Below are 18,032 nucleotides of genomic sequence, written 5' to 3' on the forward strand. Positions count from 1 at the left end.
TCTAGCAATAGGGTTGCTATTTTTGGTGGCTAGATTATATATAAACAGCGTTCCGTGTCTAAATCACACTGGCCATGTGACCACAGAAAGATTGTGTTTGGACAAACGCTGGCTCTATGGCTTGAAGAGCGGGATGAGCGCCGCCCCCTAGAGTCGGACACGACTGGACAAAAATTGTCAAGGGGAACCTTTTACCTTTTAGATTATATGCTGACGGGATTCCCTGATAGACAGAAGGGTCACTTTAAGGGAGATTGCTCCCTGCAAAATGATCCTTTCCCATCATCTGATCACATTCTTAGTCACCTCTGCCTAAATAAAGGCATTTAAGAAGAGACACTGTTAACATTGCATAATGCTAACATTAATTGAGACTCATGCAGTCTATGGTGTTGACTCTTGGTCTAAATTACCCTGGAATCTAGGTCAGCAGTTGCTGTTGATGATGGTACTTTTCAGATTGAGGTATCAAGTAGAAAGCTTTGTTGAATCCCCGCAGATGAAGAAACTGGGGAAAACAATACACAACAGCTGTCATCCTGTTTCACATCCTGTTGACTCACTTTTGGTCTGTAACCAACCAGCTGAGAAATCAGCTTATATATACTGCTTGTAAAACTTGGGCTAAAATGGTTAACACCATTGCTCTTTGGGGAGTTTCCTGGGATCTTTATGTTGGGAAATTCACCAGAAAGATCAAAGAGAGCTGTGGATAGGCTGGGGGTGTGTGGTTGAGGAGAAAAGAATCACACCTGCATTTTGACCTCTGGCCTCCCAAATTGCCTGGGGCTCTCCACCTCAAGAAATCAAAAGAAAGGTTAAGGGGGAAGAGGAGGGAAATTGCCAGTCACTGCTTGTTATGGCTCAGAAGGCTGTCACTGTTGAACTGGATCAGAGCGAGTCACAGGGCTGCTTCAAATGTGTTGGTCAGCCCATCATTTGATGACTATAATACCAAGTGATGCATGGTATGTGTAAACGACACAATGGCTACATGCTAAATGACTGGAGTTTTATTTTTCTCTACTTTTTTTTCTTTGAACAAACAATCTTTGTATCATTTCACAAATTGTTTTCGGAACTACCGTCCACTTCAAAAACAGCTCACCATGGAGCGGCTGTTGTTGAGAAGAAACGTCTTTGGATGCTGCCTGAGAGGATCATGTGGCATCCCAAGTCCCAAGTTCTTGAGATGAAGAAGACGGTGGACTTAGCAGAAGAACAGAATTAACAGTCTGGACAACTGTCCTTTACCATTTCTAGAAATCAGATTTCTAAATTGGGATTCTGTTCCCTGAAATTATGGAGTACTCATTGCATATTATGAAGAATTTCTAATGTCAACAGCCCCTTGTTTTCCATACATTTGGTGCTTTCTTGGACAATGATTTTATATTACCAGCTCAAAATTTTGCAGCTATGAGTTCCACAGGAAAATAAGTTTTTTTTAAAAAAATTCCCCACTCGTGTTTTCTTTTAAATGAGAAAGGATGAATAATAGTTCTACTTTCTCCCCCCATGTCTAAAAGATTATTTTTAAAAAAATCTATATAGTGTGGATTTCACAACAGATCTCTGATTAAAAATCAATGGCTTTGGTACAATTTGCTCTGGGTATTACAATAGCCACCGTCAGCTGCTGAACTGCTTGGATAAAACAGAAAAGCTATTTAGGTGGGTAAATGAAAGCTTAGGAAATACTCAGATGGAGATCAAAGAGACAATGAAGACAAAATGCTTGATGGAAGTCAGAAGGAACTGGAGACATAGTTAGTCCAGGAAATGATGTAGGCCAATCATTTAAGAGGCCCATCAACTGATGGGTAACAGAACCCCTCATCTGAACTGGTTTGTATGTAGCATGTGAAGTAATAACAACCAAACTATACCTTCAGTAGTATAGTGCAGCTCTGCTACCATCGTGCCTCTTGAGAATGCATGTTTGAAGGCTTTCCTTGGAAAGACCCCTTTAAGAAAAATGGATATTAATGGCATGCTGAAGCCATCCATACCTGACCAGTGGTAAGATGACATTCTGGGATTTGCAAGGGAAAGGTAGCAAGAAGGATTACCATTCACTCCCCAAACGCAAAACTCAAAGTGGAATGCAGTAGAATAAAACCAGCCTTTTTATTGGTTTGAAACTATGTTGACCTGCCCTAATACCAATAAAATCCTCGTCCATGTCCAGTCATTTTCTTTTTATTGATGAATTAACTATGTTTCTGGAAACCCCAGCTGAAGAATAATTGCAACGATGCAGCCACTGCTGGGGAAACAATGACCATCATGCGTGAACTTCCAAATGACCTTCTCTCTCCAGCTCTACTGTCATTTTGCCACAAAGCAGTAACACCACAGGTTCCTTAGATGAATGTCTGCCCCCAACATTTGTTGAATGAAATTTCCTGGCTCACCCCCTCAAAATGGTCAATGCTCAGAATCAATCCCTGTAAGTTTTGCTTCTGGTTAAATATGGTTAAGAATGCAGCCGTAACTGATCACAGTCTTTTAATCATGAGATCAAAGGGATCAAAAACTGAGACTTTCTAGTCAAATTTGCTACCCAAAATACAGAACCAGCTGGCTGAAATCCTGTTGCTTAACACAGTAAGTTGCAACTAGAGTACTGTAGGCACACTAAATCAGTGGGGATTTTGTGAGTCAATACTCCCATATGTTCCACTGATTCAAATTGGTTTACTCTGATTGAAATTTACTATGCTAAAATAAGTCACAACTAGAGCAAGCCTATTGGAATCAATGAAAGAGTTGACTTACCAAATACTCAATGATTCATTTTGCCTACTCTAGTGCAACTGTCTACACTAAGCGATAGAATTTTAGGCACCTCATCAACAAGTCACCAGATCTGTTCAGGTACAGAAGCCAAATAAATTTATTACGGTAGGACCACAGCTGGGATTCAAACAAGCAAGCTAAGCCATACAAACTACAGACAGGCTAGCAACTAACAATATCAAACCATTTTGAATGACCAAGGCTTGTACTGTAATGCCACTTCTGTGGTTTTTAGCTTGGAGAATTTTTTCTAATTGCAACTCATAGAACAGCCATGCTGGCTGAGGAATTCGGAGAGCTGTGGTTTAAAAAAGTAACTTTCCCAAGCTACACATCCAGCAGAATGATCTGTGAAGATATTAAAGTGCATTGCCACACTTCGGATAAGGGAACCAAATTTTGTAACACTCTCTTCAGAGAAACAAACAAAATATCTGCCAATACAAGATTAGCACAGACTAAGATGATCCTCTGTTCCCAGTGCCCTTTTCTAACTAGCAAAAGGTGCTTCTGAGCATTCAGAAATGGCATCACTCCCCTTCAATCTGATCTGTCACAGCCCACTCTGCTAGTATCTCAGGTTTGTACTACCTCATCCTGTTGAACGTCTTTGTCTATCCTGCCGATTCATTTTCCTCTCTCACTGAATATCTTTAGAGAGTAACTCTGCGAACAGGGAATTTTTAATGGATCCTACACAAGCCACTCTAGAAGCCCTTTGAGCACCTTGCCGTTAAAGAATTGTTGCGATGTTTAACTGAATTCTAATTTAGAATCATTTGGAAACTCAGAGACTAGCAGACAAATGTGTGGGGGTGGGTGGGAAATCTTTCTGGTATTTTCAAATAGCTGCTAAGAACATGAGAAGAGTCCTGTTCAATCACACCACAGGTCAACACAGTCCAAACATAGTGTTCCCACAGTGGCCCACCAGTTGCCCACAGAAACTGAACAACTAGGACATGGAGGAACCACATTATCATCCCACTCATGTTTCTCAGCAATTGATATACAGAGGCAGATTGTCTCTGAAACTGGCAGAAGCATATATATACCTAGTAGCTCTTATAGTCCCGGTCTCCATTTATTTCTTCCTTTCTCTTTCAAATATTTGTTTGTTTGTTTAAAATATTTATTAGTCCACCTTTCTCCTTAAAAGGACCCAAAGCAGTGTACATCATTAAAAAGACAGTATTTAAAAGCTAAGAACAGTAAGTATACAAATATTTAGAAAGAATCAAAGAAGTATTATATTAAAAATAGTAATTAACATCAATACTGTACTAAAAAAAAAAACAAGTCATGGTTGGTAGCCAGAGCTGCTTCTTGGGGTAGCAAATACTATAGTTTAAACTCATCTTAGAAGAGTTACTTTGGGGACATAACCTCTTGAGAGATTTGAGGTCCAATAGACCTTGCTGACTGGATAGCCTGGTGAATCGGGTACCTAGCAGTAGACCTAGATGTTGAGAGTTTGAATTCCAACTGGATCAAATCCTATCCTTTTCCAAAGCCATCTAGACAGGCAGCTGTCCCCACATCTTGTAGCAGTGGGTTCTAGAAACTCGTGATGCTGCCCTGGGTGAAAAAAACGTTTTGTTTTGCTGGGTTTGAATCCGTTTCATTTGCGAATAGTGGTTGTCGTCAGGGTCAGGCTGTGGGGCACAAGTCCACTCTGTACGAGAGCATCCGTATACAATAGTGTTGGTATACGTACTATATTTTGAATTGGTTGAGGTAATAACATATTCAGTGATCTGGGAAGCTGGAATAAGAGGCTTCTTTAAGGGCAGAGTCTAAATTTATTTAACTGCACCACTTTCACTGCAAATAAATATGAATGCGTGAACTTAGTACAAGTATCAATGGGAGATACTTTGTTTCTTGCAATTTCCCCCACAGCCATCGTCAGATATATGTGATGCATTTCTGTGAGCGTTCCTTCCCCTTTGCCCTTATTCTTTGCGACACAGCCCCAAACACTTGGGCCAACATGTTAGTGACCAACTACTTCATAGAATAATGGAGTTGAAAGAGGCCTGCAAGGCCACCGAGTCCTCTCTCTATTTTATCTGTTAGAGTAGCAATACTGCATTTAAACTCCCATATCCAAGATCTTCCAAATTCTTGTGTCTAAAGAGTCCAGAGAAGAGAGAGAGAGGAAGATTGGGCACTTTGATTTTTCTTAGTTTTTTGTACATGACCAGTTATAATTTCATCTTTGGGTCATTTTTTTTTAAAATCGCTTCCCCAGGAAAATAATTTTTGTTTTGTGTTCTCCTTCTGCAGTGGAGGTCTAGCTGTGAGAATGTCTCCATGTTCACCTTCTCCACACAGCACAAATGGTTTTAAAAACAAATTTAAACCATTTGAGTAGAGCAGCATTTAGAGTTTTAAATGGGTTCTCATTGACATTTTAACTATAATACATTTAATTATTTCTTGATACTGTATTGGAGTAGGTTTTATTTTTAGCTGTTCTAATGGGGTTTTTAATGCTTTGTTATGCACCTTGGGTCTTTTTGTTTAGAGAAAGACAATGTATGAAGTAAATAAATAGGTCAATACATCTACTGTGTTTCACTGAAAATAAGACAGGGTCTTGTATTAATTTTTGCTCCAAAAAACTCATTAGGGCTTATTTTTAGAGGATTTTTTTTTCATGTACAACCATCTACATGTATTCAAATAAAGTCATGTCATCTTCTGGTTGCTGCACAATGGTGGAGGGCGGGATTTCACTTAATAAGGGATTATTTTTGGGCTAGGGCTTATATTACAAGCATCCTGAAAAATCATACTAGGGCTTATTTTCACGTTAGGTCTTATTTTCAGGGAAACAGGGTATCTAGATTTTATCTTGTTTAATCATGAATGGATTTCTCGAATGAATGAATAAATGCAGAGTGGTCTTTTTTTAACCTAATTCATAGCCATAAGCTCACCTTTACTAGCCTGTTGTAGTGGCAACACGTGCAGAATAACCTGTGATGGAGAACTGTAGGCAAGAGCCCTTAAGAGAGGTGTCACAAAATTAGACTGCATAGGAGAACATACGTGACAGGATGCTGCGTAAGTGCAGACAACCTGCAAGTTGCACAGGCAACTTGGGATATAGTAATCAAATGTCACAGTGGGCCAGGAAGGACCAAACTAAAGTTACAAAAGTCAAGGCATAGCAGTGGCAAAAATAAAAATGTATGTTCTGAAATGGAAAAGGAACAAGGCATTCCATCCCCAAACACAGCGAAAATTACTCAAAGCAACCACTGGAGCTGGTACAAATTGATTGGTGCATTCAGATTCTTTTAAAGCAGAGACTCATTATTTACTAACCTTTGTGGATGGTCATTTGAGATACTACATGACCAACCTGCTCAAAAAGAAAAGTCATACTTGCCTGCTCCAGAAGGACTACGCTGCACTATGAGCAGCACGTTTGACACAAAACCTCAAGTTCTTCAGAAGAACAATTGCGGTGATCACACTTCACACCACAGTCATGCATACCAAAGAGAATAGGATATTACAGTACATATAGACATTTAACATCTTACACATCTGCTGTTGCAGATCACTAACAAAAATGGTTGGTGAGGTACATGTTGCTAGACTCTAAGCTATTCAGCCTAAGCTAGGCAGAGACTGTGGTGGCACCTACATTCTTGTAGATCAAGATGTCAACCAAATCAGCTAATAAAACTCCATACAAACTGAGTACAGGGGAAGGGCCAAGCTTGAAGTATATCATAGTGTTTAGATTCAAGGCCTGTGCTCACGTGCCAAAGGAAAAGAGATCCAAGCTAAGTGACTGAGCTGTAGAAGGCATAATCATCAGTTGCAGGGCATAAGGGCTTCTGAATCCTGAATTCAAAACCAGGAAGAATCACAATGAGTAACATGGTGTTCTTTGATGGAGATGACAAAATAAGACACAAGAAAAGTACGGACAGTCTTACAGAGGCAGCTCACAAACAGGAAGAGCTGTTTGTATGTGAGTCCGCATGCAAGGAAGTAGACGTGCCCCTGCCACCACTAGATGAGAATAAAGAAGCAGAAACAGAAAGGGATGCAAGGAAAGGTTTATTATCAGAAGTCACCAAAAAGCAGAGGGGGCTTCAGGATTTAGATTTATACCCAAAAAGGTATACTGGACAGATAGCTATCCTACCTTATAGAAACAGCGCAACTGCAAAATCCATCAAGAACAGGAAGAAGTTAAGAGGATGGTGGCAACAAGTTAGCTGGAAAAATCTCACAAGTTCCTGCAAGTTAGCGGGAAAAATCTCTTGAGAGAGGAAACTGAGGCTGTAAAAAAAAATGAGACCTGGACATTCACAGATATGCCAACGAACGAAAATCTTTCGGGTTTCAAGTGGGTCTCCAAAGTCCAACAAGATGCACAAGGAGCAGTCCAGCAAGACAACGCCAGACTAGAAGCCAGTTCACCAATCAAAATAGACTGGAGTGCAAAGAGAAGCGTCGCCAAATACTTGAAGGCCACTGTGTATCTAATTTTAAAGTTGTAACCTGCAGACATTTCCAAGATAGTGGTTTACACCAATGGACTATGGGCCAGTGACACTTTTAACTGCAAGCCTACTGGGAGGAACCTATTCTTCTATGGAAGAGGAACATCAGCTGCACAAACAATAAAAAAGTCTCAGTGGCAATTTCTTCTATTGAGGCAGAGTATGTAATAAGTGTGTTCAGAAATTATCTGGCTATGCCACGTATTAGAAGATCGGAGTGTGGCTGAACCAAAACCTGCATGAATCATGGGAAACAACCAAAGCAGCACAAATTGATCCATCAAAAAAGATAAGTCTGTGCACAAAGCACATCAGTGTGGGGTGTCACCTACTGAGATGTATGTGAGAGAAGGGATTTATTGAAGCAATCGTACTGTCCATCAAGAAACATGACTGCAACTGTCCTCACTACGCTACTTGCTAGAAATTACTACCAAATGCTGAAAGAAAGTACATACTTTGTGGGCTTATAAAAGTCTTGCTGAGAAGAGGTGTCAGAATAAGTATTGAACAGAACACTCTATTTAAATAACCCATAAGGAGAATGATAAACAGAGAGCAAAGCTGGGTTGGATATCTTGGCTCGTCTTGGTTTTCTGTCACTAACCACTTGCAGATGGTGGACCTTAGGATACTTCCTTCTAGATCACTTCCCTCTTCTACATGGCAATATCGTTTTACTTCTTTTCCTTCTTCTGAAAAGGAGGGCTGGATGTGAAGATACTTGCATTTTGGTATTTTGGACAACTCCATGGATGGATGCCACTTCTAGAGGCTTCTGTATTTATGTCTAAGTTTAATATTGTTCTGTATTGAACAGATTTCTTGGCACAACAGACCCCAATAAATGACTCCAGATTCACAGCATGTAAGATTACCTTAGTAGCTTGCTGTACTCTGCTAATGTGTCTACCACAGATTGCACTGTGTTCAGTGGGAAGGCTGGCGCTTGGAAATAGATTTTAGGCTATACTTCCTAAAGTCTGACAGTCAATATAGCCTACAATCATGCTGGCTGGGGGATTCTGGGATTTACAGTTAAAAAAATAAGGTTTTCAAGCTAAGTAGGATTTACTTCCAGGCTAAGCATACATTGAATTGCAGCAGCCTCAGTAACATAGCCAACCTCAGTTCCTTCCTTTTTGCAAACAAGTTTGCAAATTAATAAAATGCAGTCTGATTTGTAACACCGGAGTGTGACCAAGAAGGCAATGGCCTTCACTGAAATCCAGTGGTTGAAATCCTGTTACTGCACGTAAGAAGTCACAGCTAGAGTAGATTCATTGAATCAGTGGGCATTTTGTGAGTCAACTCTTCCATAAGTTCAATTGATTCAAATGGGCCTCCCCTAGTGAGAGATACTATGTTAAACAACAGGATTTCAGCCATTGAGTACCAAAGCCCAAGAAGAGATGGTAACGGAGTGTTTTTTGGGCTTCTGATAGTGGGGGCACTATTCATTTTCTGAATTAAAACTGGCATATTTCACTCCAGAACATGCTGGACTAGAAAGAGGTATCCCTTAAAGCAGTGGTTCATAAAAAGGCACTTCATAAATTCCCTTTTGGGGAACAATCATTTTGTCACCTTTTTGTTTCAGGGTCAATGGCAGGCTCCACTTATATCCAATGTGGAGATGAGGGGGAAAAAACCATTCCCACTTGAAAAGGACTGGAAGAGACAAAGTAGTAGATTGTGGAGATATAGTGAGCAGCCTCTTCTGTGGGTAAATTAAAACTAAAATAAAAGCTGCCTTTTATGAATTGTGTACTGTTTTGATGTCCAGCTGTGGTTAAAATCCATTTACTTAAATTAGCTTTGAGGACTGGTTGGTTGGTTGGTTGGTTTAGTGTTGAAGCACTATTCTGGATGGTTTACAATCAGTTAAAACAAACCATACAGAGAAAGGAGAAGAAAACCCCAAACCCTAAAAATCCAAAACTCTAAATACAGCAGAAATGCAAAAACATAGTCTAGAAAGTTCACAACCAATGGTGCAAACCAATTTTCAGTGTGAAGCAGGACTGGAGGCGAGGCACTCAACCAGGTCAACGTGAAATACGTCCCTGAAAAGTAATGTTTATTACTGCCTCCTAAATGAATGTAGGGAGGAGGCCAGGCGAAGCACCTCTGGGAACTGGTTCCATAGCATCGATTATATGGTTTCATGTTATTGTTTGTTGTTTACAACTGGCATGATCTTATTGGTAGCCTATTTGTGTTGATTATTAACCACCCAGAGAGTGCGTAATCACATTACTGAGCAGAAAACAAACAAACAAACAAATGCTTTGGGCTCATGGGCATCTTTAATTATGTCACTTGTGTCTTGTGGTGTGCTGGCAGTTCTTCTCCAGCATACCAGTGTATGGCTCAGTCAGCGCATAGTTTGAGGATGACTTTAGTTAATTCAGTCATCTTTGGTCCAAAATCTGTAAGGAGAACCAAAGATTCTTGACTTGTCAGCTTTCTGAATCCCATTTCCCTTTCAAACATGGGCCACAGAATCCAGGCCACCTCACGTTTCATCTTCTCTGTCCTCCTATCCAAGAAGTGCTAACAGCCCAGATTGCTATTTCATTAATACTCCAAATCTTTCACAGCCATTCCTGTCCCAGTCGGTGGCCTCTGCCACCAAATGTTAACTGTTTCTGTACCTCAAGCCATGTCTGTTTAATTAAAGTATACATACTATGAAATAAAGGAAGGGCAAAGGAAGGTATAATAGCAAGGAAGAGGAGGAAAAGGAAAAGAAATAATTATAATTTCTGCAGGTAGGGAAAGTTGGCTTCTACATTTGCATAAGAAAATATGAAGAGAGCGGCTGGATCAGTCCCAATGTTGATCCAATCCAGCATTCTATCCGCACGGTGGCCAATGCAAGGAGCCCGCAAGTGAGACAGGAAAGGAACAGCACCTTCTCACTCACCCTGCAGCTGTTCTGTAGAGCCACACTGTCTCTAACACTGAAAATTTAATATATGGCCACCATGGCTAGTAGCCAAACACAGCCTTGCTCACCATTAATTTGCCTAATACCTCATGCTCGGTGGCCATAACTGCATCTTACGGTAATGAATTCCATGTAAATATATGTCATGTTAAGAACAATTTTCTTCTCTGTCCCAAATCTCTCACCATTCATGTCACTAACTGATGTTGGATGAGAGAGGGAGAAAACAGCGCTGTCTTTTAATTACTTGATAGTGCACTTTCTCCCTTCAACAGCACTGGGCTTGGGAGGGTAGGGATTGGACCTCTGTGTAGTTCAAATCCACACAAACCTCTTATGTCCCCCAAAACATAACTACAATGCATAAAGTTGTTTAACGCACGCGCACATACACACATAAGAGCATCAGTCTTCCGGCATACCCCAGCACCCTCCCTGGCTGCCACGTGGAGCCACTACAGCAGGAGACGGGGGGGCCAGTTGGGCTGTTGCCATCAGATCGGGGGGGGGGCAACAATACTGCCAACGACAGGGGCCTCAGTCAGTCCAAGACCACCTTTCTCCGGCCACTTCCGGGAGACAAACAGCAGCACAATATTTATTGAATATTTATTTAATGTACATGTATCTATTTATTCATGTACACATTGGAATATTTATTTACTTATTTATTGATTTATTGAAAAAAAGTTATGTATCAAAACCATGCTGCTCAGACCGGTACAATTCAAGGGAGAAGTGTATTTATAACAGACATTTTGCCATGTTCTTCGAGATATTCCCCAGGCAGATGACAAAAATACAAAATAGAATAACTGATTTTAAAGCCTTCTTCCTTTTCTAGAGGGGAGCATCTCATTCGGAAGTAAATCCAAAATGAGAGCACTGTAATGCATATTGGGTATTTGTATACCCAATATCCACCTATATGCTTCTTTGTAATAAATGTTCTCCAATTACGAAGTATGCAGCCTTAAAAGGTGGCTTCTCTTTATTTTTCTGCCACCCTAGGATTCTTTTACCAATTCTTTCCTACTAGAAACCAAGCTATAAAAGGGGTGGGGACCATTTCTGAATCAATATCCTGCTTTGCTTTGTTTCTTCTTAAGAAAAGCTAAGAGACCCCAAAAAACTTGTTTTAAAAAAAATCTAAAACTCAAAAGCTGTACCGGTGGGAAGTCAACACCTCAGAGTAACTACCACTACAACAATTTCCAGGCAGATGTGTCCAGTGGTCAAAGCAAGGCTAGCTGCTAGTAACCATGTTACATTTTTTGCCCTGCAACTTCCCTCCAAAAAACATGCCAACGTGGCCAGTGGCCATCTTGGCTCAGGGATTCTGGGAGTTGTGGTCCAAAAACTTTGCCAAGTTATCTCCAGAAACCTAAATCATCCATGCATCTCACATGGACTGTAGCAAAACCCAGAACGTTCTTTCAAGCCAGAAGGCCCTGAAGACAAAGGAAATTTAGAGTGGCCAACATTTTGAGAAGAGTGTTTCTTAAGTGGTATGTGGTGAAATCCCAGTAGCCTCTTGGAAAAGACAATGCCTGTATCTTGTCTTGCTCCTGAGACCCATGTCAAACCCTAGAGGGCACTGTGTGCCATGCACCAGAAAATGTGAAATGGATGGCATGGCACCAAATGGGAACTCCCCCTCCATTGCGAATAGCAGATAATATTCTCCCCTGTGGTTAAGCTCCTATCATTCCAAACTTCTGATCCTATTTATTGTGGAAGGAAGGAAGGAAGGAAGGAAGGAAGGAAGGAAGGAAGGAAGGAAGGAAGGAAGGAAGGAAGGAAGGAAGGAAGGAAGGAAGGAAGGAAGGAAGTTTTACGCATCTTCTTGCTTCAAATCAGTATCAATGCATAAAATAGATTCCTTTACTTTGATTTTTAACTACGTACAAGGAATGCAGCCTAATCTCTCAGGCTGACTCCAAAGCCTTTAACTAAATCTGGGCTTCCTTACATTGTTTGCAAATTGAACATCAATGGCAGTTTTGGCCCCACAGATGCCAACAGAGCAAAATGAATTTGGACTATTTGGGTTGCAACCTCACTGGCTTCTCCGCAACTGTGACAATGCATGCTAGGTGAGCAAATTGGGTCCAGTGTAATCAACCATCTCACACTGGAAGGAAGAAATATTTTATGGGAAGGGTCGTGCAACCCTGTGAAATGCATACAGGAGACCCTAATTTAGCCTCAATGTGTTCATAGGAAGCTGTTTTAGAGTGAGGATGGGAGAAAGATCTTTTGCTGTTTGGGCTAAGATGGTAAAACACCGCTCCCCCTTCTGCCTGCAGAAATTGGCCAGGTTAGTAGTTTTTGGATCTTAGGGCAATCCTAAGATCCAAATGGACAGCATCCTTTATATCACTTAAGGGATGCAAGCTAGTTTAGGGGGTAAAGGGCAGTTTGCGTATGGGGCTATTGCCATGACCTCTCTCTACCACACAGTATCCACTGTTTAAAGCAAAAGTAAATCAAAAGCCAAGTGTGCTACTTACAGTATATACCACCTCATAGCACTTAAATCATTTTCTGGGCAGTTTATAATTTGATTATGCAGGCTACACATTTTCCTCCTCCGCTGCCACAACAAGCTGGATACTCAGTTTACTGACTTTGGAAAGATGGCAGTCTGAGTCAACCTTAAACCAGCTACCTGAATCTGCTGGAATTGAATGCAGGTTGTGAGCAGAGTTTTTACTGCAGTATTGCAATTTAACTACTGCGTCACAGCAAGTGACTCAATCTGATTAATGGCAGGGCTGTCCTGAGCAGACCATTCCTTCCAAATTTTGTTGACCCTGACAGGCAATGGCTCTCCAGAATTTGAGGCAGGACTCTTTGCTGGTCCTAACTGGAGATGCTTGGAACTGAACCGAGAACTTTCTGCATACACAGCATGTGTTCCACATCTGAACCACACAGAACTCCTCGTGAGACTATGAGTGGGTAGGAGGTGGAGAGGGGAAGCCTGGTCTTTAGCTACCACCAGCCAGAGCAAACAGCCCTGAGTTGGAAAGATCAATGAACAGACCCTGTTCAAAGACACATTCCTGTATTCAAACTATCTCAGCAACTGCTTGGCCTTAGTTTCAGTGAAACAATCACAATGTCTATCAGAAAATACAAAAGTTGAGCATGGCGGACTCTAATGAAAGCAGAATGGTTTGATTTACTTGAGTAGTATTTATTTACTGTCTAGCCCACAGATCGCAATCAGACTATGGACTGAATGCAGCCTGTGGGTCTCCTAGTGAACATCATTGGATTATGCTCACACATGTTCTGTCTATTTAGTTGACTTCTGAAGAGCTTAATTGCTGGAAATTTACTGAAACAGAAGGGGCTGAGTGGCTGAGCCATGAACCAGAAATTGTCTCCAGTTCAGCCTTACCTATTCCTTAAGTGAGTCACTAGATCTTAGCTTTTGCTTTCCATTTGGAAAGTGGAGATAAATTAATATTTGTCTGCCTTACAGGTTTGTTGTAAGCAAAGGGGAGAGGTATTACTTTTTGACCACAGCTATTCAGACTGGTGAGTTGTAGTTGTAGTCTGTTTGGTGAGCTGTAGTCCAAAAAAATAACTTTCCCCACCTCTAATTGTAAGTATTAATGAGATATTAGAAAACTCCAAGGTACTATACAAATATTACAGATTATAATATTTGGATTATACAGAATAATCAATATTGAAGCAAGGGACCATCAAAAGAAAGGTGAATAACAATTATGTTTAGTCAAAGCAAAGGCAGGCAGAAAGAAATGTATTCAATCTAAACAGATTCAATCATTGCATGAAACGCATACAGAATATAATCCTGCTAATTTAGGGTACAGTTACACTAGCAGCAGGAAGTGAGCTAGTGTGGGACCCTTAGGAATGGTCAGGCTTGATTAGAACGATCAAACCTGACCATTCATATTGAAATGGCTCCTGCCAATATTGTGAAGTGGCTTAATAAGCAAGCCACTTCAGCATAGTGGCAAATGAATCATGCCCCTTGCTCAGAAGAGGGCAGGGGAAGTGGAGACTTTTTAAAAACTGTATATAGACTACTACTGATGTTCTGAATCAGATATAAACAAAATTAAAGAGCCAGTCAAGAAACTGCTTGTAGCTGAAGCCACTGCTATGGATTTGACTACAAGTAATTACTTAACTGGTCCATTAAGGCAAAGCAAGGGAATTTTTTTTAATTTTCAAAAAATAACTGATGTAGCCCCTCAGCAATAGTAAAAAATATTAATCTCGAGTATGGGAATGACTGACCAATATCCTGAAGTGGCTTGCTTATTAAGTCACTTCATGGTATTGACAAATTGAAAGAGGAAGGCTTGCTTTGGGTTGTTTCCAGAGATCACACGCACTGGAACCATTCCAAACAAGCATGAGCATACCCACATCAGAAAAGGAGAAGCCCCTTGATAGGAGCCAGAAAGGTACAGGTAGGAATGTTCTGAGGGTGGGCTGGTGCACTCATCTAATGTTAAAGACATCAACTAATCACTATCTTAAAGAGTGCACCAGAACTGTATCTGCAGCACTCTGAACAGCCCATGTAGTCAGCCTCTAAAATATACTTCCTGAATCACTGAGGGACCAGTATGGCTTGGGAAAATATGAAAAATTTAGCCCATCACATTAGTGGGAATCCCATGTTGTGGAAAATTGCTGTAACATCTGACAGAAAGCAACCCCTTTGTTTTCATGTGTATATGCATAAACACACAGGAATCCTTCAAAGAATCCTACAGTATTCTTTTTTCACTGATTGCTTATCTCCCAACCTATCAGGTATATATCTGCAGAGAAAGACATGTGCACATGTATACCTCTGCACATGCACATGTATAGTGTTCCTGGAGACAAATATTCTTCTTTTTGGTTGAGTACTAAATCTATCACTAAGATTCTTGCCCTTCACTTCAGTACAGCCATAACAAAATACCACCACTTTGGTGGCGCCCATTGCCTCCGCTTTTCTGTTTTCTGAAGCTGCAAATTTTAGTCTGGAAGGCAAGGATATCTGTCTCTGGGGTTTCCTTTAATGTGGAACATGACCTTATTAATGCACCTATTTCCAGCTTGTATTGGTCAAAATGCTTTCTTTTTTCTGAACGGAAGGAGGAAAAGAAGAACATCAAACGACTTGCCATTCCTTGCTTGCTTCTTTTTAAAAAAAAAAAAAAAAGCTATCCTTGCTGCTGGTTTAATTTTCCAGCCCCATTAGTTTAATTTTTAATTAAAATAGCCTATTATCAACTTAACCCTTTCAAATCCTGAAATCCCACCCATCATGTCTGGATCTTTTAAAAAAAACAAAAACCTCAAGGTTGAACACAGGATTGTAAACAGAGTGGCTGGATGGGAGGAAGAAAATATCTGTAGCCAATAAAATCTGAAAATAGCCCTGAACTGGGATTTTGTCCTCAGACGAAACCTAAATATTTGTGAATACAGTGGCTGAGAAGTTGGTTTTCTCCAACGTGTTTCTCAGTCCTCCGGGGTGAGGAAGAATCACAGAAAATCAAGGTTTTTGGATCATAATAAATTCTTCTCTTTCGAAACCGGATGGACAAAACATTTGTAATTCACATAAGGAGTTTTTTGGGGGGTGTTTATCATCACAGAAAAGACACCCACATACAAGCAAGCAAAACGACTATGATTTCAGAAAGCCACATTCTTGCCCTTCCTAAGGAACTCCAGTTCCTAAGGTCTCAAGTCAAAGCGGCCCGAAGGTTTAAAATCGAGACCCAGGTTTAAATCAGGCAATTTTCACACCTCCAACAGGATTTTGATGTGAAGTTGCCTACTTCCCCCCCCCCACGACCCACCGCCACCTCCCGCACCTTAAATTATAACTTTATTATTAGTGAGTCTGCTCAGGATCCTGTAATGCTAATAAGGGACAGAAGGTGTGCGGGGGAAGGAGAATAAAGTGAAAATCGCTCCTTACTTCTCTCGGTTCCTTGAAGTTTGGACTTTCTTGCCCACCTGGCGGACACAAAAGCTCCAGATTGCTCCGAGCCAGGACTCTTTCTCTCTCTCTCTCTCTCTCTCTTGAGGGCCTCGGATCACGCACGGCTGGAGATCCCCTCAAGCAGGGGCGATGCCATCTCTCTCTCTCTCTCTCTCTCTTGTCCCAGCCCGAGGGGGTTGCGGCAGATTTCTGAGGAGGAAGCAGAGAGACAAGCGGAAAGGGAGTGGGTTGGTCTGGAGTTGGAAAAGACGGCTGGAGTGGTGCTGGTGGTGGTGGTGGTGTGGGGCCGGCGGGGGTTGGGGGGAACAGAGAGAGAGAGAGAAAGAGAGAGAGAGAGAGAGAGAGAGAGAAGTTCTTTGCTTTACAGGATCCACCCTCTAATTACAGCCTGGGAGCCTTTGAGGACCCGCTAGCATCCAGTCAAGGAGGAGGGACTGTGGTCGTTCGCGCTGGTGCGGACGGGGCGGCCGGAGTTGTGGGGCGTCTGTGTGCGCGTGGGGTGGGGTGGAGTGGGGTGGGGGGGATGCGCGCGAAAGAGACCCCGCAACATCTCCAGTTTGGGGTTTTCTCTTCCCTTTTCCTCAGACTTGGTGATGTTGTGGCGGGGCGGGATGGGGGGGAAGGAGCGAAGCAAAGCTGGGGAAGGATTAAGAGGCAGAAGAAAGAAAACAAAGCGCAGGGAGAAATAACACGAGGGGGGAAAAAAAGAAGAATTGGGACATTTGGGAAGGGAAGCGAAGAGGGAAAATCCTCCGTTTAAAGGCGCCAATGAACACACCCTTTCTGATTCCAAGCCAGTGAGCTGGTGGATTTAGGAGTCCTTGCCAGGAGAAAAGCTACCTTGCCGCCAGGTAAAGACGGCCTGAGGTGGCAGAGGAGAGGTGACATAAAGGGATGCCAGTGGAAAGCCCCCTGCCGCCTCAAGCCTCTTTTCCTATTTTTGTTTTGTTTTTTGTTTGTTTTTAATGGTGCATGATAAGCATATTAAAAGGGAAAAACGGAACAAAAAAAGGAATGAAACGTTAAAGGGTATTTAAAAAGGAATTAACTGAAAAACGACAGCGAGAAACTATTGATACATAAACTTTTTAAAAGACCATCAGAGACTCAGATGTCTAGCCATGTGACACTGGTGTCTTGTATTCATAGGCTGAAAAGTTGTGAAGTCTTCAATCCAGTGAGCATCCCTCTTTTCAGTATTGCAATGTAACTCTTTTAGCCCCCAAACCCGGGGCGCACACAATCCCTTTTCACTTGGATAATTTCCAACATACTGGCACATATTTTTTTTCTTGTTAGGTTGAAACGTTTCGCTACTCATCCAAGTAGCTTCTTCAGTCTGAGGAGAGTTGGTAGGAGACCCCCTGGTATATCCTCCACCTTGGTTTCACTCCCCCCTGGTCTGAATAGGCTCCTTAGAAGGACAAAGGACTGGGGGTGAGGGATAATCCAATTTCTGTAGTCCTCCTCCACCCATTGTCATGGGTCATTAACAGTAATTAACAGCGGTCTTTCTGGTGGGTGTGGTCCTAATCTTTCTGGGGTCTGATGAAGCTACTTGGATGAGTAGCAAAATGAAACATTTCAACCTAACAAGAAATAAGTCCAGTTGCCATGACTCAGCTGCCAAATAACCTCACCTGGATGACAGAGAATCTTCACAGATATACTACTGGCACATAGTTTAAAAGCCCATGCAAATAAGCATATAATTTAAAGACCTCAATATAAGGAAATGAATTCAATA

The 18,032-nt window shown here is 41.5% G+C and overlaps 1 protein-coding gene across 1 annotated transcript in view; it reads right to left on the bottom strand.

Annotated features, from left to right (window-relative positions):
* SP7 (Sp7 transcription factor) overlaps positions 1 to 16,364 on the bottom strand; it is a 40,397-nt gene extending 24,033 nt beyond the window's left edge. The window contains exon 1 of the mRNA XM_020784460.3: positions 16,262 to 16,364. The gene's annotated coding sequence lies outside the window, so the exon portion shown is untranslated. The remainder of the gene's footprint in view (positions 1 to 16,261) is intronic.
* Positions 16,365 to 18,032: the final 1,668 nt, after the last annotated feature.

Source organism: Pogona vitticeps, chromosome 2 (assembly GCF_051106095.1).
Source record: "Pogona vitticeps strain Pit_001003342236 chromosome 2, PviZW2.1, whole genome shotgun sequence".
Lineage (NCBI taxonomy): Eukaryota > Metazoa > Chordata > Lepidosauria > Squamata > Agamidae > Pogona > Pogona vitticeps.